Raw genomic sequence first — 24,065 nt, forward strand, 5'->3', positions numbered from 1 at the left:
TTAAGAAATAATAAACATAAAGGTATAAAAACTAATTTTTAGCCATACCATACCTAACCAAAGAATATCCCTCCAAATATTATAAATGTGAATTTTGAATGTGTTTGTTACGCTTTCACGCGAAAACTACTGAGCCGATCTTCATGAAAATTTTGATACATATTCTTAGAAGTATTAGAAATAAAATAGTATACTTTTCATTAAAAAAAAAAACGTAAGATAAAAAAATGTTTGTGAAAAAATCTATAACTCTCATATTGTATGACTATAGGTGTAGACTATGTAGCAGTACGCTGCTTCCCAAAATTACGCGGGCGAAGCCGCAGGGCACATCTAGTAAGTTATATTTTTTATATATAATAAGTTAAAATACTAACTTAAAATATAACGTAAACTAAAAAAAAGAAGTCGTCTCTACAAAAAGCGAAACAAGTGGCATTAGCCACCATTTTTCGTATACCACTTATACCAGTTTCTATTTGTGTGGATTTTAATTAATACCTGTTAGTATCCGAAGGCCGTATCACATCTACTTATTATATTACCTTTCTCTTTGCGACTAGCATTGATCCTATATGAAGTTAAGGCGAAATTAATTTAAAAAGTCATAATCGCTACTTATTGTGAGATTGTGTTAAACTTAATATAATCAGGGCAACATGAGAACGGTGGTAGCCTAGTGGTCAGGGCTTCGGCTTCTCTTTCGGAAAGTCAAAAATCGATTTCCGGCACGCACCTTTAACTTTTCGAAGTTATGAGCGTTTTAAGCAATAAAATATCACTTGCTTTAACGGTGGAGGAAACCTCGTGAGGAAACCAGAAAGCCTGAGAATTCAGCAAAATATTCAGAAAGACGTGTGTAGTCTTGGAATCCGCACTTGGCCGTGGTTGACTACGGCTTAACCCACGTTTTCTGAAATGAGGACCCGTGCCCCGTTTTGGGCTGGTTATGGGTAGACGATGATGATGACGAATATGCCACTTTAAGAAACTTTACTTTTAAAACTTAATATTTCAATATTGAGTTTTAAGAAGATGTGTCTAAATAGACAATATTTTTTTCGACGTTCTCCAAGAGTTGTCGAAAAACCGGATAAGTGTGAATCTGTACCAGTAGTGGAACGCTAAAAAAGGTCGTGGTTCATGAACTCACAGAAAAATTAAATCATTTAGGATGAAAGGGTTTTTTTTAGAGTCAAGTGTGTGCCAGTCATTTAAAAAGGGTTTTGTTAAATTTACCGAAAAAAAATTAAAAATATTTTTTTGTAAGTGGGCATACATTAGAAGCACTAAAATAACGCCAAGTCTGTAATTGTAAGGAGTAGAACCGAAGAAGACTGTGCATCAATATATATATATATCTAAATCTTTACCAATCAATTATATGTATTATATATATTATATATATATTATATGTATTATATCACAACAACCGCTTCGGGCCATAAAATATATCTAAGATATAAAAATAGATTATTACAAATAAGAATTTTATGACTGAAGAACCTGTCATTATTTGGGACCTGACATCCTAAACACTAAAACGCAACCAAAGCATACTCACATGAAATTGGAATTTCCTAACAACTGTAACTATTTGGGTCAGGTCGTTCAGACGTTTGTCATGTTTGAAACATTCGGAGAAATATTGTTTTCCTTATATTAGATTAATAAAACGTGTAATGTAGAGTATTAATCATGAGTTTAATAAATTAACTGAAATTTGTGATCAATTCTATACTCTTAAAAATGGCGCGACTGATACGTAAAGTTTTTGTTCTGTTTCCGGCTCAACAAAAAAATATTACAAAAACAGCCGAAAAACTTTTAAAATGATTTTGTGTGGAATTTATCGGATAACTTTTTGTTAAATAATGGAAAATGTAGTACTTATATACCGTTTCATGATATTTTTTTTTATAATAGAGATAAGTGAGTTAATAATCTGCTTTATAACTTTTATGACTTTGCCAGCGCGTTGAAGTCTTTATTAAGGGAGAGCTTTTTATTAAAGCTACTCAAATAAAACTATAGAAATCTTATTTTATGAAATAAGAAAAAACGATGTATGCATACATCGTTTTTTCTTATTTCAAGTGAAATTAACATATTATTTACATAATGAATTAAATACAATTAAAATTCACTAAGTTTCCAATTTCAGTTTAATTAAAATAATTACTTTCTGCGCATGTATGTTAATTGGATACGAGAAAATATTATGTGCATTTACAATAAAATATTTGAAAGCACGTTTTTTTACCATAATTCTTATACAGACCATCTTACGTAAACCTTTCAGTCTGAGCTAGCGAAAGTAAAAAATATGTAGGTACTAAACATGGAATTGGTCAAAAAGGTTTTTCTAAAGGTTCTTTAGGTGATACTTTTAAGCATATACGGCAACTCAATTCATTTATTCCTTTTCTCTCATATAAATGGGACATGTAGGGCGTGGAGTCACCACGCCGCTCAAATGCGAGTGGTCGGGCAAATGCATTACATAAAACCTTTCCAACCGAGCTTGCAAAAAAAATTGCCCAACACGGAGCTTTCGCAATGAATTTTGACATTTCTGTTCCTTACCTTGACATGTCAACGTGGTCAAACAAATTGTGACGAGGAGTAAACTTAAAACACAGTATCTGGCCATTTTGTCACAAACTTCCGATTATCATTTCACTTGCACTATCATATGTTTCACAAACTATGCAGCTGGTTACCGGGGCATCGTTAGATGTTGCGCGTACGGCAGTCAGCGCTCGACTGAGCCTTGCAACGTGGGAATAGGTATCGTGCTTTTTCTCGCCTTCGATGCAGTGGTGGTCAACCTCTGTACCTAAAGTTTTCCGGTACAGCAAAAGCTCGGTGTTTGAGTGCCCGCACATACATCTGTATTATTGACAATATTCTGCATATTATATATTGCCTGTGAGTGGAGGCGTATTGAAGAGTTGAAGTATTGGTAAAAAATATTGTCATTAATATTGATCGTATGAGGGCAGCCTTTGATCTTTTATCTTTTACTACCACGCATTTGTTTAGATTTTAAAGTATCCCGTAGGAAAAGTTGATTTGTCTGGTATTGCAGTCGTCGGTTAATGTTCTCTTTTAAGCGATCAGTATGTATATTGGAAAATAAAGTCTTTAAACCTAACCTAATGTCTGATACCAGTGCTAAATGTTGTCGAGATTGTTTGGCCCCTCACAGCTTGAACAACATAAATGTGAGCATGGTACTTTATCATTATTTTGTTGCAGAGTTATTTTAAAACCATGATTGCTACTAATTTAGTTATATATACATGTGATATATAACGTAATTATTTGGATAAAAATTATTATTATTATGTTTATAAAAATACTTATAGTGAGATGGAAATGTTTAGTGGACCATAAAAAAGTTTATAGTGAGATAGACATAATTCGCAGCATGCGCAACAAAAGCTCTCAAAAGGAATAATTTTTCCCGTTTTTCATAACATTTTTCATTCACTTTCCTCTATAGCCTTTAGCTACAGATGGATGGATTGGGTCAAAATTATACGAGACAAAAGTAGCTGATAACGATCATGAGTTCCGTCCCATCCGCCTCTTCTCTCATAGGAGAGACAGTTTAAGAGCATTGGCCCACAACGCCGCACCAATGTGGTTTGGTAGACTTTAACGACGAATGACATGCTATTGATTATTCTAAAATATGACATTTAAAATTTGTTAAAAGTTTGGAAAACCATAAAAGGTTGTCGAGTCCTGCTATAAGTAAAGCCACTTCACTTTCGAAGCCGGTCGGCGCGTACACACGGAACTGTTCGAACAAGTACACTGGGGCAGTTATTCGTGAACCGAGCCTTAACTGATTTGAGATTGGGTCAAAATTGTGCGAGACAAAGGTAAACTTCACTGATAGCGATCATATGGTTTGAGTTGACCTCTCTGGCGCAGTGGTGAGCGCTGCAGTCTTGAGAGGTTCCGGGTTCGATTCCCGGTAGGGACAATTTTGACCGAACGTTAACTGGTTTGAAATCGTTTCAAAATTCTACAAGACAAAAGTAATTACACTGACAATGACTATGTCGTTCTTTGGAAATCTCCCTGGCGCTAAAAACTTCTCACGACTTAAAAAATCAACTGGACAAACAAACTGTTCAGCTTTATGACATCAGGTAAGGGTAGTAAATATAACGATAACATTTCTTTCAACATATATCAACAAACGACGAAACTGTGCATAATAAATATATCTATTCTTTCTCCATATGCTTAAAACACCCATATCTTAGGAACAGCTTTATGGTAAAGCTGTTCTCTTATTTAGGAACTTCAAAATAAATATATAAAGCAGAAAAATTGCATAACTGGAAAAATTCCTCTTCCTGTTAGAGTTAGTAAAAAAATAGGATAGGCAGTGCTTTTGTGCATGTATGAAGTGCACGCCGCTTCAGCATTCCGGTCGTCGGCTAATGCTTATAAGTCTTGCCGTAGAAGGCGCTATAAGAAACCTTCAATTTCGTAAAACTTACAGTTCGCAAATGGACATCCCGAGGTTCTACTCTAGTTTGATCTATCTATACGTTTGACGAAAATTGCGCTGACGGTGAACATTCGCACACATATTCATTCAAATTCATTTAAATCGGTCCAGCCGTTTAGTAGAAGTTCAGTGACATACGCACACAAGAAATATATATATAAAGATAAATAAATAAATATACTACGACAATACACACATCGCCATCTATCCCCAAAGTAAGCGTAGCTTGTGTTATGGGAACTAAGATAGCTGATGAATATTTTCTTATGAATATAATACTCATAAATACTTATAATATACCCAGACACTGAAAAACATTCATGTTCATCACACAAAAATTTTCCAGTTGTGGGAATCGAACCCACGACCTTGGACTCAGAAAGCAGGGTCGCTGCCCACTGCGCCACTCGGTCGTCAATATCTTAATATATATAAATCTCCTGTCACGATGTTTGTCCGCGATGGACTCCTAAACTACTTAACCGATTTTAAATTAAATTGGCACACCGTGAGCAGTCTGCTCCAACTTAAGAGATAGGATAGCTTAGATATTTAATTATAGTCGCAATTTTATTTTACTGCAAATTATTTGTCTATAATTAATTGATAGTCACATGTACTCATTTAAGGCTTCGCAATACTGAATACGATAAAAACGAAATCAAACGCAGACGAAGTCGCGGGCAACAGCTAGTAGTTTATATAGACGGAGTGCAGAATACTAATTATATTTTTTTAATATGCATAATAAACGCACTATAAATTACACATCAAGGGTCTACTTATGTAGTAACTTTTTGTATATTGAATATCAATACTTCATGTAAGTTTTTTGATTTAGTTCAGTTTTTAATTATTCTGTTATGTAATAGTGTAGATGGATCATAGTTACCAAATAGAAAAAAATATTTTTTATTTTTTTTCAATTTGTATATTACGATGTTATGGACATGGCAACATAAACAAACGCAATCTAGACATTCAGAGCTATGGATTAACGCAAAGGAGACCTTTCTAGAACTTAACTCACGTCTGACGACCAAACTACTAAAACTAAGTCCGAACTAACTAAGGACCGTAGTAAGCATGATAACAGGGCATTGCCAATTAAATAAACACCTTTAAATTTTAGGTATAACCGACAGACCTCGGTGCAGAGCATGCATGGAGGCAGATGAAACACCGACTACCGTATTGCTCCGATGTACAGGAGTAGCAGAACAACGCGCACCATACCTTGGCTCCCCAACATCACTCCCTGAAGCACTTGGCGACCTGGGCGGCCTGCTAAGCTTCTGGAGTGAGCTCGGCTGGCTGGAGTGACCCAGCGAGGAACCGTACAGTGGCACTACGTATACCGTAAGGTTCCGGCCGACCAAGTACGGAGACAAGCCCAGGAAAGAAGAAGAAGAAGATGATGTCATTGAAGAGCGGGGCCGTAAAGTAAGCGTAGCTTGTGTTATGGGTACTTTGATGACTGATGCATAATTTTATGAATAACATACATAAATACTTATAAAATACAGATAAACACGCAGACACATTCATGAAAAACATTCATTTTCCTCACAGAAACATTTTCCAGTTTTGGGAATCGAACCCACGGCCATGGACTCAGAAAGCAGGATCGCTGCCCACTGCCCGTCGCTGCCAATTGGCCGTCAAAAATACATTAAATCACGAAAAAAAACATTACACATACTACCACATCTTTGACACACACACGCATATATCCACTAGTATACCTATATAATATTAAGGTATATTCTAATTTAATTTCGCTCACAAATGACTGCAAATAATGTATGGGCCCATAGCAGCATCACACATAAGTCGAAAGCGCTGGGTAATCTTTGTTTACCCAAGTCAGTAAGTTGTTGGACTCCGAAACTACTGGACCGATTTTAACCGTTCTTTACCGACAGAAAGCTTTTTTCAAATAAATTAGAGGAAGTAGCAAAATTTGCACTATAAACTTTGTTATTTGGCGTGCACTAAGAAAACTAATGTCGATTAATAAAAGTTTTGTGCCACATAGTAAAAGTACTCATTATTACCCAAAAATAAACCCCGGGAAAAGTAACGGTTCCCGCGAGATTCGTGAAATACCGAAATTATCGCGGTCGAAGTCGCAGTCAGTAGCTAGTCGTTTATAAGCCCACTAACGGCTATTGCTATCATGATTTGGTCTTCAGAACTCATGCGTCATTTCCAATTCGAAAGTGGTCGGGCTGCCCAGATTAAATTTGCGACATAATTAGGAATTTGCGACGCGATTTACATAGCCTAGCGGCGTATTTTATATTTCAGCGTAGGTACTGGGCAGATATTTTATTTTTATGTATTTATTTTTTTACTAGCTGTTGCCCGCGATAGTTGTAATTCTAAAAAAAAATAAAGTATTCAGTATAGCTAAGCCTTAAATGAGGGGTTTGCTGCTGTCCGCTGAGGAGGTCTGTCCTCTAGCTCCGACCACATTTATCAGATCTACACAAAGTATGGGCAAAATTAAACACATATAACCTATTTAGTACAAAAATAATTGTTTAAATCGGTTATAATTTGTCGGAGTTATGGTGTAAAATCGTCAAACACTTTCGTCCCCGCTCCCAAAGGAACCGAGCTTAATGTCGGGATAAAAAGTATCCTACATTACTTCTAATACTTCTAAGAATTTGTGTACAAAATTTTTATGGGGATCGGTTGAGCGGTTTTTGCGTGAAAGCGTAACAAACAAACTTACATTGACATTTATAATATTAGTAGGGATAGGGATAGGGAAGTAGGGATAGGGATAGGGGTTAGGGATAAGGATAGGGATACTTATAAATTACATATATATTTAAAAGCATCTATATTCAAAATCAGAATTTAAGTTATAAGTAATAAGAATCACAAACTAAAATTTATATTTACAATAAATATAAGCCGTCTAAATGTTCACTTTTGGGCATGGTACCCGAATTGGTATTTTTATTTAATTTATTTGGAACAGAAAACAATTAAATATTATAACAAAAGGTCTTAAATTTAAACAAAAAAGCTTTGGTTAATATGTATCTAATCCACAACACTATCCACATAATATCGTAAGGAGCAGTAGGGCGATACGATGTAGATACAAGTAACACTTACAACGACAGACAATCTTAACTGTAGGTACCTAAAGTACATAAACAAAAATGAAAAATAGGTTCTCATAGCAAGTTAATGCAAAAATGTCTAGTGCTAATAAAACAGAGAAACAAAAAACGAAGGAATAGAAAAACTTATTACCTAATTGATATAAAAAAAAGACTCGGCAATAATACCCATATTTACAGTACGAATATAAATATTTATATAATGGCCGTATCAAAAATGAATGACAAAAAATCATAAAAATGACTGAAATAATAGGTATCTAACAGGAGTGTTATTTGAATGATAATGAATGAAGGGGCCAAATAGGTATATTTAAAGAAAGAAACTGAAACACCATCTATTCAATACATGGCTTTGTCCGCTGTAGGTAGGGTTGCCAGGTCGCCAAACCTACTAGCCGGACAGACCAGCTAGTCTGGCCAGACATTTATGTATAAAACCCAAGGCTTTAGAGGTGGTAGTCGTATCTGATTTTAATCCTACTTGAGATGAATTCTTCAATATCAACTTTGTTGAAGGAAAACATCGTAAAAAAACCCCGCACGCCTTATCAATAGTGCCCTGAAAGGTGTGTGAAGTCTACCAATCCGTACTTGGCCAATAAATTAATTTCGTGGTCGACTGAATTCAACAAAATAAAATAAATGTAAAGTTTTGAAAATGTCAGTGACAAAAGCGCCATCTTTCGTATGGCTGCTTAACTAACTAACAAACACTTGTTACTTTTCACGCCATCTATGAAAGATGTGCAAAACTATTATCATTTCAGTTTGTAAACGAACGACAACTAGATGGCGCTGTGATCTTTCTCTTGAAATAGTAATGAACCTTAACATACCTTTAAATAGAAACTTTGAAATTAAATTGCATTATTATTTTTGTAATAAATTCAAAGAAGATTTACAACTGAATTGAAATCATTGAAATTTCTATAAAAAAGCTTTTTAAAATATTCATGTTTAAATAATTCTTTTTCTTTCCCTAGATGGCGCTACATGTACTTACCCAAAAGTTGTATGACTAACAGCCAGCAAGGCAAGATAACTACAGTCCAGACACTATAACTTGTCAAGACAAGTTAAACTGAATGGACTGTATTAATTAGACATTATTAAGTATCGCATTGGTTCATATTAACTCAACCGACTTTCAAAACGTGGTTATTATAATACTGTCCCGTGTATTGTTTTCTAAGAGACACCAAACATGGAAATTTGGTACCTCCGGAACTCGAGGAGCGTCCGCGTGTGAGATTGGCGGATGCGTTATAAGACTAATCGAAGGAAGGCATTTTTTTTTTCCTCCATTGACCCCTGGGATGATTTTAAATATTGCTGTGCCTACCAGCCACGCACATGAAGTCATGGGCACGTTTCTCCCGGGATAAACCTTCTGGGCGTTGCACAGGGCAGGCCCCGGCGATTTCCTAGGAGACCCCGGAGATTCCCAATACGTGCCGAGGGTGGCCACCACATAACTCAAGCTTTTTCTATGAAGCTGGGTATCTCACCCGGAGATTTTTCTGTCACGTTAACCCTGCAGATCTCCCAGTTCCTTTGGAGGTCTTGTTGTTGTCAATTGTCCACCACGTAGACCTCGCGTTGGTAGACGCACTATTGTTACGGCACTTCTCTACGCGTCATCCTACAGGAACGCTAAGTCAATGCCTTCTTCCCTCATCAAACCAGACAAAATTTTGGTATAAAAAAAAAAATACTACATTACTTTCTAATCTATGACCTCCTTATTAACATACATATAGCAGAATATTTACACGTGTAGAATGTTTGAGAGTGTATTGACATTAATTATATTGACACATGACACCATAGGGCAATAAAATACATGACACTGTAAATGCGAATGAATGCAAAAAATATCGAGCCTTCACCGCCGCATCAAACATATACACATATTATAACAGACAAAGCAATTTTTTTTTATACCTAATATGAATATACGCTAATTCGACGGTAAAGGCTTGATATTATAATGACGTCATAGACCCCGTAAATTATCGTCATTCCGTAAAAAGTCGTGTGCTTATCCACCAAGCAGGATAAGTTTTTACCCGACTGCGAAAGAAAGGGAGTATGTTTTTCGAGTGTATGTATGTATGTGTCATTGGCACGAAAATATATTTGTATCATGACTTTTCTCTCATATAACATGCAAGTTTACTACAAACCTTCCTCTTGAAATATTCCATTAAAGGCCCACTACAAGGCACGGGTAGGAGACCCGAGCCTTCAGCTGAACCCTCTCCCCCCCCCCTCTCTGAAACTCTCTGAAAAATATATGGCGGCCAAGATACAGACAGACGGACAAAAATTAAAAAATTACAGTGTTGGCTTCAGTATCGATTATAGCCTCCAAAATAAAAATAATAAACCTTAAATGTACGGAATTTGACCCGTTACAGTTTTATTATAAGTATAGACTACGGAATCATTTGCGTCTGTCTGTCCCACACACAACACTACACATAACTAATGTTTTATTAAGGTACGTGTCTTCGTGTCGTGTATATGACAAAACTGCCGCAGACGATCTAACCAGAAGCTGGGTACGCTCATGGTAGAGACGATAGGTAGGATGCTTTGTAAATAATGGAAAAAGTTGAGCCAAAATCTGATAAGAGGTTATAAACATGAGAAACTGGACTAAAGACATAAATTAGTGATATCTGCATATCGTCTGAGCAAAGTACAGAAATCCTTTGTAGGGATGGGTATATGCTTTTATAACATTATACCGAAGGTAATATTAGATCTACCTTTACCTAAGTTTAAACAATATATTAAAACACATTTAACAAATCGTGGTTACTACACGATTGTTGAATTCCTTAACGACAAGGCTGCTTGGGAGAAGGTCACTCCGCTCTCATCTCTCTCAAAAAAGAATAATTCTAAAGATTGTTAAACTTTAAAATGATGTTGGAAAAGAGCAATCTGCTGAGTTTCTTGCCGGCTCTTCTAAGTGGAATCTGCCTTCCGCACCGGTGGTAGAGTCACTACAAACAGACTGACGTGACGTTTCAAAAGTGCTTATTAATTAGGCCTTCTTGAAATAAATGAATTTTAAATTCTGAATTAGAATTTTGAAAAGGCCTCTCCAAACAGGAGGCCAAGATGGTAGATCACTTCGGCTGCTGCTCCTTCTCAGTTATACTCTCCTGGTCACCTTTTACGAAACCCGCGGGAAGACAGGGGTGGTGACAAATGTATTCTGATCTAGTCAATGCCATCCTACCCTCAACAAACAAGGCAAAATTCAGAAATTAAAAAAAAAAATCACGAGATGCTTCTGCCGGGCATCGAAACCGGGACCTCCCACCAAGACCACAGCGATGACCTCGCGCCATCAAAATGTAGTTTTATGCGAAGGCGTAAGTTAGTTAAGGTAGACCTTTTTGTGGCAGACCCGCAGGGTGATTACGTATCTCGCGACAGGCTTGCGACAGGCGTAAATCTTGCAATCACTGCTGTCAAACGTCAATTTGTACGACCTATTCTTTGCCTCCTTGCGAAGTGTTGCTGTTCTTATAGTCGATGTTTTTCCACTTACCATCAGGTAGTATATCTGATTGGTCCGTTAATTATTGGTATTTAAAAAAAACTAGCTGACCCGTGCAACTTCGGTTCTTTCCCGTAATAACCGATTTGGTGCACCAAATCGGTTATATATAAGAGTGTATTGACATTATATTGACATATGACACCAAAGAAAACTAAAATCCAGTTCCATTACGAAAAGACAAAATAAGCATTGTAATAAAATATATAAACCGAGCCATTTAAGGATCATTTTCACACTTAGTATTAAAAAAACCAAACTGATATCTACCTCTTAGTTTAGTTTATTCATAAAATAATTTAAAATTAACATTATTTCCGCCCTAAGGATGATAATTATAAAAATTAACAAAAATCTTATTTTTCAAATCGAAAATTGGAATAATCTTATCAAATAAGTGTATTGTCGTCGATATATCTTCAAAATTTGAACGAAATCAGACCGTTTGAAGAGGGTCAAAATCAAGTCCAAAGGAGTAGGTTACAAACATACAAACACAAGGTGAAGCTAATATAACACGTGTAAAAAGACGGGCGTATGCTGTCTCTTTCGCACAATATAGAGACATGATTTTGCAAATGAGATAGCATTAGTCAACCACCTTTGCAAAAACTATTCTTTATTAGTCCGGATTATACCAAATTATGGAATCCCCAAGAAAAGTTCGGGATTTCAATTTTAATTCTCGTAGATATATATCGTCTCGTAGATCGTTAGATACTTGTTTTGCATAGTATAAGTCTTGGATAGCAGTGGCGTGCATAGAGGGTATGCACAGGGTATGCAGATGATATAAAATGAAGAACATCTCCAGTACGAGTTATAAATGCTTGAGGGTAGGCTTTTTATAACTCTAACAATGCCTGTCTTTAAGTTTTTATAGCTCGTACTTACTTTCTTCATTTTATATCATGTGCATACCTTGTGCATACCCTCTATGCACGCTACTGGATAGGTGTTCTATGAGCCATACTAATCTTATATCTTTAAACGAGCAATTCTTGTATATATATATATATAATTTGAATCTCGGAATCGGCTCCAACGATTTTCATGAAATTTAGTATACAGGGGGTTTGGGGGGCGATAAATCGATCTAGCTAGGATTCATTTTTAGAAAATGGCATTTTATTTGTGTTTTCCGGTAATAACCGATTTGGTGCAGACGAAGTTGCACTGGTTAGCTAGTATGTGGTTAATTCTATTCTTTCTATCCTACGTTCCCCCTTTGGGTTCAAGGGCAGACCATCACTTCTCTATTGCGACCTGTGGCCACGCGCTTAAATTCACTCCAGTGATCTTCCACTTGGTCTTCCCCTTTTTCGCTTCCCGTGGGTTACAGTCAGAAGCCTGTCTGGGAACGCACCCTGGCCTTTTTTTTTTTTGTCGCGGTGGAAAGCTTTGTGGCTACCTCTGTCCTTTTGGGCAGGACAGAGGTTATGTGGGACTCGTATACCCGAACTAAAAACCACCACGGCATGTCCCTCTCGTTGGCTTTATTGGACGTCCGGGGAACCCGTTGTACACTTCCCAGAACGCACCCTGGCCTGGCCCTGGTTTGCGTGGCGACGTATTTGGATTTCAATTGTATCTTCGTGGCGCAGTTTAAATCCTAAAAATAGTAAAGAAGTAAAACAGACCATAATTTCATAAACATGTGCAAAGTCACCTGCATTACATTAAAAAACATCATTTATTAGTCAATTTTATTACTCAAGTGTGCTTTGTGATCGCTATGAATAACGTACATTGATGGTATTTATCAATAACACCGTTATATAAGAGCATCATCTATATAAAGGCGAAGAATTATAGATACATGGCTATGTTCGTAAGCTAATGCATTAAATTAACTGTTTTATTTCACAAAATAAAGTTATCTTTCATTCACTACTCATTCAAATGTCCACTCCATTAAGTTCTCCACCTTTTTCCTCCCCTGCAATACTGTCATAAAAAAAACATTGGTTTTCATTAACATACTTGCGCATGCGCAGCCCTAGAAGCACTTTAAGGCTAGTTAAGAACTAGTTACAGTATTTTATGCTATGTATATCAGATAGTCTATAAATGGAAATTAACCGTCCCTAAGTACATCATAAAGTAATACATGTACCCAATAAATAATTAACGCTGATGTTTATGTTTTGAGTGTCGTAAAAATGTATAAGAAAAAAAAAATGTTTATAGCTCTTGTTACATATTATACACAAACGACCTGCTCAAGTAAGCAGTTTAAATTGTTATTAATTACAACAATGTCTTATCATTCCAGGCACCCACTGAACGGATTGGGAATCTAATTGGGTAAACGCATCGCTGCTTGTAACTTATTACATTGCTTAAGAAAAAAAACAATAATATGCCTTATTTCGTAACGTTTTTTCGTCCGCCGAGAAGGAACTATTTAATTAAGTCTAGTGAGGTTAGTAAAAAATAAAAGCTATTGAGTATCGGCTGGTCAGAAAAAAGTTGTCACCACCCCTCCTCGTTCAACATACTATATGTATGAAATTGTAGGTCCAGAATTACCTTGGGAATCATATCCGTATCGTCTCATCGCATTGAGTGCAGGAATGCTGCAAATTTCGCAGACGATATGCAGATATCACTAATTTATGTCCGTTTCTAGTAAGATTGTTATTATCAGCTTTTTGTTTATAAGGCGTAATATTTTGTACAAAATCAAAAACCCGTAACAAACAAATCATTTATAATATTACATATAATATTATAATATTAGTAGGGATATTGATCCCTACCCCTATCCCTATCCCTATCCCTACTAATATTATAAAGTAATAAATGTAAGTTTGTTTGTTATGCTTTCACGCAAAACCTACTTAACCGATCCTCATGAAACTTTGTACACATATACTTGGAAGTGTTAGAAGTAATATAGGATTTTTATCCCGACATTAAGCTCGGTTTCTTTGGGAGAGGGGATAAAAGTGTTTGGCGATTTTACACCATAACTCCGACAAATTATAACCGATTGAAATAATTATTTTTTTACTATAGAGATTAAAAAGTGTTTTATTATATACCGGCACTTTTTCCGTAGGGTGGCATCTAGCCACGGCCAAAGCCTCCCACCAGACCAGACCAGAGACAACAATTAAATTGTAAGTTCCCTTTCCGGGAATCGAACCCGGGTCCTCCTACTTAAATTCACAGCGCTCACCGTTGCACCAGGGAGGTCGCCGTTTCTAGCGATACAGACGCGATGCAAACATGCGTGTGTATCGATACAAACATGCTGGCATATTGTGTTTTTAAGCAGAACCAAGTAAACGGTAGCAGGATGGCATCGGTCGGTCGCTAGTGACGACAACAAACTACTCTGTAGCATTAAAGCGCGCATCTCACGTTTCTAAAACGCACGTATACGGTGCGTTTAAAAAACCTGGTGTGCACAGGCCCTTAGTAGGCACAAAACTAAGAAATTGTAAATTCCAAAGTCAAAGTCAAAGTCAAAAATATCTTTATTCAAGTAGGCCCACAGGTGGCACTTTTGATGCGTACATAAGAATTACACGGTAGTGAGATGATGGCGATAACCACATTCGTAAACTTAAAACTAAAGCTACGAGGGTTCCAAACGCGTCCCGGTCTAAGAAGAAGCCCACAACAAACTTAGCCGGGTGTTTTTTTTTTTTTTTTGTTATCGCCATCTCACAATGTCATTTTAAATTATTAGAAGAGCAACCTGGTTAGAGCAATAATTTACACCCAAGCTTTTTTATCGTTGACGTAGTCCTTTATACTATAATAGGACTTTTCTATAAGCTTACGTTTAATACAAACTTTGAACTTTTTAAGAGACATCTCCAAGATGTCAATTGGTAGTTTATTGTAAAATTGTATGCAATTTCCTTTAAACGAATTATGAATTTTATGTAACCTAGTATATTGCACTGTAAGTTTATTCTTACTTCTAATGTTTAAATTATTGCAGTCACATTTTTTCTTAAATTTAGAAATGTTTTTATGGACGTACATTAAATTTTCAAATATGTACTGACTATACACTGTCATTATTTTAAAATCTTTAAATTTATCTCTCAATGACTCTCTCGGACCCATTTTGTAGATAGAACGAACAGCCCTCTTCTGCAGCACGAAAATAGTGCTAATATCAGCAGCATTACCCCAAAGTAAAATTCCATATGACATAATGCTGTGAAAGTAACTAAAATATACCAGTCTAGCAGTTTCTACGTCGGTCATATGGCGTATCTTCTTTACCGCATAGGCAGCAGAACTAAGCCTGTTCGATAAATTATTTACATGAGGGCCCCATTGAAGTTTAGAATCTAACGTTATTCCTAGAAAAACTGTCGTATCCTCCAGTTTCAGTTCCTCATTATTAAGTAGTACAGTGGTTTTCACGTGTTTAACATTAGGTAAAGTGAATTTTATACACTTGGTTTTTTTTCCGTTAAGAACCAAATTATTAGCTTCAAACCACTGTACCACTTTAGCGAGAGAGTTGTTTACGTCGTCAAAAGCTAGTTCACGTCGATTTATTTTAAAAGTCAGTGATGTATCATCGGCAAACAGAACTATCCCGTGTTTATCCTTGGCAAGGTAAGGAAGGTCATTAATGTAAATAAGGAACAGAAATGGTCCTAATATAGACCCCTGTGGGACACCTATTTTCATAACTGATCCATTAGACCGTTTTCCATTCACGTCGACTTTCTGAATTCTATCGCGTAGATAGTTACTCATTAAGTCTAGAGCTACACCCTGAATTCCATAGTGGTGTAGTTTCCTAACTAACGTTTCGTGTTGAACACAATCAAACGCCTTAGATAAGTCACAGAACACACCAAGTGCATCACGTGACTCCTCCCAGGCTTCAAATATGTTTTGTATTAGCTCAACACCTGCGTCGATTGTTGAGCGACCCCGTGTGAAACCAAATTGCTTAATATGAAGTAAATTATACTTATGAAAATGGTAAAGTAATTGATTTAAAATGAGTTTTTCAAAGATTTTACTGAAAGTGGGTAGTACGGATACTGGTCTAAAGTTAGTGGGGTCAGAAGTACTACCCGATTCCCTTTCCGGGACTCGAAACCGGGACCTCCTACTTAAATTCACAGCGCTCACCGTTGCGCCAGGGAGGTCGCCGTTTCTAGCGATACAGACGCGATGCAAACATGCGTGTGTATCTATACAAACATGCTGGTATATTGCGTTTTTAAACAGTAGCAGGATGGCATCGGTCGGTCGCTAGTGGCGATAACAAACAATTCTGTAGCATTAAAGCGCGCCTCGCATGTTTCTAAAACGCGCGCATGTACGGTGCGTTAAAAAAACGTTGTGTGCACAGGCCCTTAGTGGGCACATGGTTTTACGAAGGCACATGGCTTTATGAAATTCTTATATTCGTAGTTCGTGTGAAGTGATTTTTATATCACTTAACACGATCTGCGAATATACTCGTAAGAATTTGCAGAGAAAAATAGGTACCTACCTAAGTAATACATTGTATATGTATATTTATTTGACATTGTATATGTATATGACAGCCGACTGGCGCAGTGGGCAGCGAACCTGCTTTCTGAGTCTTGGCCGTGGGTTCGATTCCCACAACTGGATAATGTTTGTATGATGAACGTGAATGTTTTTCAGTGTCTGGATGTTTATCTGTATATTATATTTAATTCTGTGTATTGTATTCATAGAAATATTCATCAGCTATCTTAGTACCCATAACACAAGCTACGCTTACGGTGGTGGCGATGTGTGTAATGTGAAAAAAAAAAAAATAGTCGAGGGATATAATTTTTATGGGTGATTAGGTATTATACATTTATGCCTACTTACTAACTATGCCGCGTGGTGACGGCTGATCGGATACAGTTGTCACAACTCCTCGTTTTCCCACCGGTGTTGCACAAGGTGAAGCTAATATAACTGAGAGCGCGCAGCAGCTTCCTCTGTGCAACTACTACCATGCACCTACCCGTCTGCCCAGCGAGGTGAGTAGGATATTGAAGTCTGACTCAAGGACTTCACACACGGCAGCTATAATATAAATATGTATATTATCATCATCATATCAACCGATAGACGCCCACTGCTGGACATAGGTCTTTTGTAGGGAGTTCCAAGTTCCACGGTTCTGAGCCACTTGGATACAGCGGCTACCTGCGACGCGCTTAATGTCGTCTGTCCACCTCGTTGGGGGTCGACCAACGCTGCGCTTACCATTTCTGGGCTGCCATTCCAGCACCTTGGGACCCCAACGTCCATCCTTTCTCCGAACTATGTGCCCGGCCCATTGCCACTTCAGCTTCGCGACTCGTTGAGCTATGTCGGTAACTCCGGTTCTTCTAAGAATCTCCACATTTCTGATTCGATCGCGTAGAGATACTCCGAGCATAGCTCTCTCCATCGCCCGCTGAGTGACTCTGAGCCTTCTTATGAGGCCCATATATATTATATATATTTTATATATATCATCTTTCCATAGAAATCGTCAGGAGACCACACACGACAACTATAATGTATATTTTTACAACTTCGTAGAACTTCGCTTACTGACACAACTGAGACAACTGCAATAGCGTCTTATAATTTTCGTCTTATAGCGGTTATAATTTGTTTATTTTTTCCCAAACTGTGGTTGGAGAAAGAGGACAGAACGTCTCAGTGGACAGTAGCAAACCCCTCATTTAAGACTTAGCGATACTGAATATTTTAAGATTAGTTAGATCTACAACTAAATTTAATTTAGTTCGTATGTGCAACATCAAAAAACAAAATCAAACGCAGACGAAGTCGCGGGCAACAGCTAGTACATTTATATTTCGATAGATCTTAATACATCTCAATACATTTCCGTATATTACTAAACATCTCTCTTCGAAAACGGCGTTCAAAATGTTTATGTGATAGACAGAGACACGAATAGTACAGTCTAAGGACTGTACTATTCATGTCTCTGTCGATACAGTCAATCTGTTTACACTGTTGTTGTGTTAATTAGACCATGAAGTTTGGAAAACGTTGATCTTGACTCCTGGAAATAATCACATTTTTCGTCTGATAATAATTCAACATATGATTTCATATAAAGTATCTCGACAGATCCATATTAGGTATTACAACATTGGACAGCCGAATGGCGCAGTGGGCAGCGACCGTGCTTTTGAGTCCAAAAGTCCGTGGGTTCGATTCCCAAAACTGGAAAATGTTTTTTGATGAACATGAATGTTTTTCAGTGTCTGAGTGTTTATCTGTATATTATAAGTTTTTATGTATATTATTCATAATAATATTCATCAGTCATCTTAGTATCCATAACACAAGCTACGCTTACTTTGGGACTACATGGCGATGTGTGTCAAAGTATATTTATTTATTATTATTATGTTATCTGTTAGAAAACAGGGTTAAACTAAAAATTTTGTTTAACTTGGAAATGGTGATAAAATTATAATTAATAATCATTAAACGTGTGACAGCCCTTTAAATCGTGATTTTGGTTTTATTTTGATCAAAAATTGTGTTTTTTTTATAAAAAAGTCTTGTTCTATTTGCAAACCTACACTGAAAAGTACTGAAAATTTATTTACCCAATAAGCCAATTCAGAAATAATAGGTAAGAGTTTAGCTAAGCACGTAGGTAGATATCACAAAAAAAAGATTAGGTAGGTAGTGTAACTAAGAAACGTAAAGTTTGCAGAATGACAACATAAACAATTCGAGCGTTCCAATTTCGCACGCAAACAAATTGTTTCTAAGTAGAAGTAATACCTAACTATCTACCTACCTATTAAACCCATTCATCGAATCCATTCAACAAGTCGACGCTAAAACAACTGCGAGATGAACGAATCAAATCATAAAACAAACTTCATATTAGCAACCATTATAATTTTATAACGCCCCGGGCGAAGTAAAGGCGTAAAGATTTCAAAAAAAAAAAGGAATCCTTCCGTAAAGAATTTAGGAGTGTCCGCCGAGACGAAATTCAACTTGGGCTCGTTATAAATTTTGTGTAAGATAACAATATGTGCGTGTGGGTGTGTTGTACAGTCGCTGACGAGTATAGTTACAGTACGCAATACGCTAACAAGCGAGGGAGCGAGATAGCGATAGATTCGTAGAGCGTTATCTCACTCGTGCTGCTAGCAACATGGCGCGCTGACTCGGGCGCAGGCTCGAATCGTATCGCCTGCCCACTCAAGGTTCGCTGACTGCCGTTCTTTTGTTTTTAATGTTGCCAGCTGCAATAAATTACCCTAAATGTATGTTACTGCATAGATACGAAGCATGTATTCTTGCTGTCTGAAAAGTTAACAATTCTTAGCAAATTATTGCTGAAAAATTCACTTTCTTAACATAAAATGATATATAAAAGTTTAGGGTATTTTGAGGAATAGTCAAGTTAGTATTTATATCCCAGTTAGCCAGAAATATAATATTGGCTTTCCATCTGCTATTTCTTTCTCATGTAATAGGCGACCATATTGTATTAATTACGGCGATGGTGCCAATTTCAATCAAATCCGATCATTCACACGCGATGGATTAACAAACATTTGCACAAACTTTCACATGAATTATAATATTAGTCTGCCACGATTTGATGCCAATGTTTAGATAATTTTATGATTGATTGCAAATGGATACAGTCAAATAGATAGTGTTAGATTGAGAATACTGCAATTTAATTATTCCAGATAAATAAATATAGAGCCGAACTTTTATGCTATTATATTAAATAAAACATCTAGATATTGTGTTGCACCTTGTAGTGGCATGGTTAAAAATTAATAATTTAAGGATTATACAATTAAGGTGTAATGTTCATTGAAGTTTTTGGTTTTTTATTATAAGGTAAATAAATTGAATATGATAAAATTTAAAGTTCTTTTTTAACGCAAAGAACATCTATATTATTTCTGAGCCATCTAAAATTCACTCTTTAAATATTTTGAATGTGGAAGTTTCGCCTCGAAACCTGGCCACCCCGAACCGCAGACGAAAACAGCGTCAAGCCGAGGACCTGCTCAAACCGAACGTCTGCATACCGATCGTTGGTTTTTTATATGCGCACGTCGGTGCACGGATCTCAGCGCTGTGTGGGTGAGGTGCGCCCGTGTGAGTGTCGGTTCGTTCCCGCGACGCACCATTGTTGTTCGCAGTGTATCCGCGACTCTCGGCCGGTTGTGGTCACTGGTTGCTGACACCACCGTAACAAACTGCCGGTAAACAAAATAATGTGTATACGTAACAACGTTCTTCGCGAGTGCAACAATCGACGACAGTGTGTGATAACGAGAATGTAACGTGCCCGTGCGTGTTGTGATTAACAAAGTGCGTTTTTTGGACGTGTTTTCTGGGATCAACGCGTGGACAACGCAATGCTTAGGTATGTACGCGATTAATATAAGGCCCATCATCCCATCAGTAGTTTAATAAACTTCTCGCCGGTTAAAACGATCAAAACGCGTATTCCGAACTTGGTGTAGAAATGAATCCGCGCAAAGCTTCCGACCGCGCTATGTGAACGCTAAAGTTTAAACTTTTGGGATTAAAATCTTTCACTTATCTAAACTATACGATATATTAGGCATACCTTAATCGAACACCGAGAATTTCGGTGGTTACTAAACAGAAAAGTTATCAATGTTTATATCTTCTTTGACTATTAAATACTTACATTTGATTTGTCATAGGCAGGTAGGTCACTACAATTTCTTTTTTGGGTAATCGTGAACACGTAACTAACATAGGTACCTAAGTTTTTAACTTATCCGTCTCGTAACCCTAAGGGATAAATTTACCTATCTACTTGATAGGTAAATTTATCCCTAAATTATAAGTGCGAAAATGTGTGTCTGTCTGTTACCTTTTAACTGTTAAATCGCAGGAACGAATTTAAAGTTCAGCGCTTTTTTTTCTGGCAAAATTTTTCTGCACATAGGCTAATTTTACGGCGGGAAAATACCACACAGAAATATCTACTAAATGTACCTTGTACCGAAAAATTATCCCAGTCATTTTTTAACTAATAAAACTTAAACTTAAGGTTATCGTTGAAAGTTAAATATTTGTGTCAAAAAATTACAAGATATTTAAATTAAAAAAATTATAAAACAAAGGACAAAAATTTGGCAGTAACACAGATGGATGGGTTAGGTAACCTGGGTAAGATACCACAGAATTGTTAGCTGACCTATCCGAAAGTACATTTTACAATTCCTACTACGTTACCTACCTAGGTTGGGTAGATAGCTTTATTTGTACAAATTTGATAAAAAGATCGTCAAGTCGCAGGTATTTCTCTTAAAAACGGGAGCAAAGTCCTTTGCGATGTTTTCACTGTAAAGATATACCTACCTAGCGACACCTTTAAAAAATACTATTGCAGAAAAAACAATGGGTTCGTAGGTACCTAGGTAGGTGGAACCTTTATCCTAATTCGTAATACCTATTCTAAATTCAAAATTAAAATTTAATTTGAGAATTGTTTAATGAACAGTAGATTATGAAACACGATTTCATAATCTACTGTCATCTGTTGAAGCTAAATGAAGACTGAAAAAACTGTCATACTTCAGAAAAAAGTGCTATTAAAACGGCTCTGTTGAAAAACTTGAAAAAATTTCACTAGTTTTTAGGATTTGCATATTTAAATCATATTATGATCTTTGGATTTTCTCGGCATTTTGGTTCACACTACAATAGAAACGGTCAGTATCCTTAATCTGTATTCACCAGCATTTTGAACATATAAATGATTCTCACATTCTTCTTTAACCTAAGGTTTTTTTTTCGCGTCTGGTTTTTCACAGATTAGCCAATGTCAGTTGTCCTTACCTTAGATTAGTCATTAAATTTTATCCGTTTGACTTTTAGAGTAGGTATTTATAATAAAAATTAATTATCTGCATACATATCACACCTATTACTTTTTCACTCTCTTTATTTCACTTTAAGCACTAGGTACTGTGAGGAAATATCAGAATAAATAATTATTATTTCCAAAGAAAATCAAACAACTCAGTAAGGTCAACATTTGTTAATTTTTAATTTTATCCCACAATCTCAACAACTAAGAAAAATATAATTAAAATTTCCACAGAGATAACTTTGTAAGTTTTGATTTTTAACTGAATCTTGTAAAACAGAAAACCATTTTTGTATTCAGAAATACATATGGTCAAGAATAATATATAGTTTTTTCGCTGTCAAGAACTACATAAATTTAGTAACAGTTTAATTATTAAACAAGATAAATTTCTATTACAAAATACAAATGTGGGCACCTTCTAGCGGTCAAAAAGACGCAAAGTTCACGTTGCACGCGGCGATACTACACCGATAAGTTATTTAATTACGTTATAAATTACACGACACAATTCCCTGCGTACTGATAACAAGAATCGACGGCGCCAAATGCATATAAAACATAACTATGACGAATAAGTCTATTATTATGTTTGTACCTACTATGCCCGGCTGTTAAAGCTTGCGTGGGGGACATAGGTCCTACACGTCAATAGTAAATACTTACCTACTTGATTGAGAAAGAATCTGTGAGGTGGTTACAACATCTATCAGTACTTACACTCAGCTATAATCTATGGTGGGTGCATTATTGATGCAAGGACTAATATCATAAGTAACTGGTTGGTTGGTTTATGGTATTTTTTGTTTAACTAAAGGCTATCTACAGACCAAAATATATAAGTATTATATAGGTATTAACTTAAAAAATAAGCTCCTCTAGCTTTTTAATAGTTTAATATAACTGGTTAGGTACCTAGATACATTTTTAGTTATCGGAAAGAATTACGTTACTCTCTATAGGTTGTAAAAAATTCTTTAACAGGTAATGGACATATTTAGTTTTATTATTTGAAGATCGGCCAATGGACTAACATTGGCTAATCTTTGCCTATTTACTCAACAATCATCCTTGGAAAAAATAGGCTGTAAGTTGATTAATCTTTGCCTTTTCTTGACAATCATCAAAGAAAAAAAATCTTAAATAAGGCTATAAATTGGTTGAGCTGGCTGGCAACAATCTTAAAAAGATTTTTTTTTTATAATTTTATTCTAGGACTAGGCTGTAAATGAATTGATCTGTGCGGCATACTCTGAATTCGATCGATAATTTCAATGTTTTAGAACGGCTTGTTTTTTATTGCATCCCAAAAGGGATGAAATAAAAAACAACAACATTAAAACTTAAGGGGTTCCTTAAGTTTTAATGTTGTACTTACAATAAAAACTTAAGAATATTTTCTTTTGGTTCCTATCTACACGTACGTAAAAACTTCTGTAAAAGTTTATAGTTTAAAATACGTAATTATTACTCACGAACAATGACACTTTAAATTATCTTTTCTGCTGCCAAGTGAAACAAAAGAGTCATAAAAACTTTCGAAACTGCTAGGAAAAAGCGTTCAGTAATGTTATAATTCGGCAACTGAGGCAGTTAAGCCGACTAAGTACCTAGAAACCTGCTTTCCAGGTCGTTTTTCAAATTGTGAAAACTATTGCGTATATATATAAGCTAAAATTATTGCGGCTACTAAAACCTACAGTAGTTAAGTAATATATATAAAGCAGATGAGTTTGTTTGTCTGTACCTAATAGGCTCAGAAAGGACAGAACTGATTTTAACCATTTTTTCGCCAAAAGATACCTGAACTATCAAGAAGAAACATTGGCTATACTTTATTTTAAAACAAATTGGGGAGCCCTAAGAATATTTCAATAATATAACGCAAAGTAGCAATATTTTTCCAATAAAATTAAAAGTTGTAGTTGAAAA

The 24,065-nt window shown here is 36.1% G+C and overlaps 1 protein-coding gene across 5 annotated transcripts in view; it reads left to right on the forward strand.

Moving 5' to 3' along the window:
* The first annotated feature begins 20,404 nt into the window (after positions 1–20,404).
* The window catches only part of LOC120634662 (protein pangolin, isoforms A/H/I/S), a 240,640-nt gene continuing 236,979 nt past the window's right edge, over positions 20,405–24,065 (forward strand). For 3 of the 5 annotated variants that reach the window (XM_039905394.1, XM_039905396.1, XM_039905395.1), the window contains exon 1: positions 20,406–20,651. The gene's annotated coding sequence lies outside the window, so the exon portion shown is untranslated. Of the gene's footprint in view, positions 20,652–24,065 lie in introns of all 5 variants that reach the window. The other 2 variants (XM_039905399.1, XM_039905398.1) reach the window with 1 other exon arrangement.

This window comes from Pararge aegeria, chromosome 24, assembly GCF_905163445.1.
Source record: "Pararge aegeria chromosome 24, ilParAegt1.1, whole genome shotgun sequence".
Classification (NCBI taxonomy): domain Eukaryota; kingdom Metazoa; phylum Arthropoda; class Insecta; order Lepidoptera; family Nymphalidae; genus Pararge; species Pararge aegeria.